This window comes from Scardinius erythrophthalmus (genome assembly GCF_964197995.2).
Source record: "Scardinius erythrophthalmus genome assembly, chromosome: 3".
Taxonomy (NCBI): domain Eukaryota; kingdom Metazoa; phylum Chordata; class Actinopteri; order Cypriniformes; family Leuciscidae; genus Scardinius; species Scardinius erythrophthalmus.
In genome coordinates, this window is record NC_138223.1 from 48,401,187 (window position 1) to 48,403,686 (window position 2,500).

Consider the following 2,500-nt stretch of genomic DNA (forward strand, 5'->3'; position numbering starts at 1 on the left):
GTGATATCATATGTAATCAGATGCATATGTAAAATGATGCGATCATCAACATTCAACAGCATATAAATCGAAACTGCCTAATGTTACCGAATGAAATGTCGACCCAGGACGAGCTTTAGGACTGTGAGGCATTAGGGGTGTCGATCGACTCCATCTGTGTTGTGATCATCGTTCTGAATCTGATCTGGATGTAGCATGATTTTTTGGGTGAAAATTATCAAAAATGCTGGCTGGCAATAAAAAAATAAAAAAATAAAAAGCTGTCAGGGAAAGAGTTAATATCTATAAAACACCGTAAGAGTGGTGTGGTTTCAGACCGTTGTTTGGTTTATTCTGGGACACACACACACACACACACACTTTACATGACCAGTCCACCCCAGAACACCCAAACCCAGAGCAAATAATCCGCTAATGCAGAAACGCTCCTGTAACAATCCCAGGAGATTAGTAAGCATATTTGAGCTCCAGTGCAGATATTAAAAAATTGCTGATCATGTTTTCACTGCATCACATTCAAACACTCCAGGAATATAATCTCAATATTATCCTCATGTAACGCTCCACTGTTTGGTTGCAGCTCTGGATGCCTGCTTCTAATTATGGATCAATTTGCAATACTAAACTGTCCCTCACTCACTCACACACACACACACACACACACACACACACACACACTGCTTTGTTCATGGAGAAGCGACGTGTGCAGCCTCTCGAAGCAGAACACACACACACACACACACACACACACACACAGGGGAATGAATGACCTCGGCATAAGATAAACACTTAAGCCAACATCTCCTTTAATGACCAGACAAGTGAACATCACCGGCCAGCGTGAAGAACTATCTCTGTGCAGACTGTTTACTGAAACTCACTATTTATAGTCATCAATGTACTGTAACAGTGTTCATCACTTGAACATCATGAACATCATGAACATCACAGCGACTGAGGGAAGATCTGGAGTCAGATGCACCAAAATAACTAAACAGAAAGATCTGCTAACTAAACTATCACATGTTTGAACAATGCCACTCCTCTCAGAATAATACAGGACACTTTTATTCCAAGTCATCTCAATGGAAAAAAGAGTCCCAATCACCCTGAATTCACCACACACACACACACACACACACACACACACACACACACACACACTAACTCACACACACTCACTCACTAACTCTCTCTCTCACACACACACACACACACACACACATACACTTAAGGTGCATTAAACACAAATGCAGTTGTTTCCTTCAAGGGGCTTTTTCTAACTTAAAATGATTCATAAAATCACCTTTATTTGCCTACTAATTGATGACTTTTCAAAATTTTACACCCACCTTTCAATACATTTTTGTTTTTAAAATTACACACATTACCTTTTAATATGACTAATAATAGTTTGCTCAAATCACAATGACAATCAAAAATGGTCAAGTATAGCCTCCTAAATCACAACTTTCCTGAATGTTTATCAGCCCACCATGGATCTTCAAGATCAGGCAGAGATCTGAATATGGCTTCATATTTTTCTGTTTTGAGCGCTTTTCTGAAACTAAACAGGATTATGTGGTTGAATGAGGTTCTTGTAATCCTCTCTCTTAGGATAAACACCGTCGATGACAGTTTGACCGCCTCAATACAGTCAAACCCTCGTAAAGCGCAGGTCAGCTTTAACAAAAGCTCTAGTAAAGTAATTCAAACTAATATCTGAATGCGCTAAAATCTTTTATAAGTCTTTAAACGTGTTTCTAAGAGAAGTGAAATCGCCTCAGGTGGAGCAGGTGTTCGAGCGCGCGCGCGCAACGGGCTCCACGGTCGCGCGCTTCTTCAACAGACCACTTTCACGGATAAATAAACCCAAAAATATTTTCAAAAACGCTTCAAATCAGTCGTACTCACCCGAGGAGCGTCCAGTGCGTGGGCTTCATCCCTCAAACTGCTCATCTTCCTCAGTAGATCCAAGAGTTTGTTGAGCGCGCGCGTAATCCACCACAAACAAAAACAGATTGAAACTAGCGGATCAGCGGCGAGTAGAAAGGCGCACAGGCTCGATACTAGTTTCGCTGTGTTTTGTCCCTCGTGTGCCGCTGTTCGCCGCAGCTGAGAGCAGAGCGCGCGAGGGGTCAGATCCGTTACCGGGAGCCCGGTGTGACGTCACCGACCGCGGACGGCACGGTTACTACAGTTGAATGAGCGCGAGAGATCGATACCAGTTAAAATGTAATTAAGACTTCACTCAGCGAGCACGATCTTCACGGACACGGACGGGTAGGCTATCAATAGTCAAACCAAAAAGTATTCAGACACCAGATATAATTTTTTATATTTTTTTTTTACTAGTGTGTGCAGGACACTATAGTTTATTTATTTAGTGAGGAAAGCAATATAAAGTAAACTGTGACATTATATCAAAAAAATATCCTTCATACAGTGACTACCAGTAACATTTATAAAAATCTGGGACCAAAAATGATTCATACACTTT

At 41.3% G+C, this 2,500-nt stretch overlaps 1 protein-coding gene across 1 annotated transcript in view; it reads right to left on the reverse strand.

Annotated features, from left to right (window-relative positions):
* The window catches only part of gcgrb (glucagon receptor b), a 44,631-nt gene extending 42,585 nt beyond the window's left edge, over nucleotides 1-2,046 (reverse strand). Inside the window, exon 1 of the mRNA XM_081360751.1 lies at nucleotides 1,915-2,046. The gene's annotated coding sequence lies outside the window, so the exon portion shown is untranslated. The remainder of the gene's footprint in view (nucleotides 1-1,914) is intronic.
* Nucleotides 2,047-2,500: the final 454 nt, after the last annotated feature.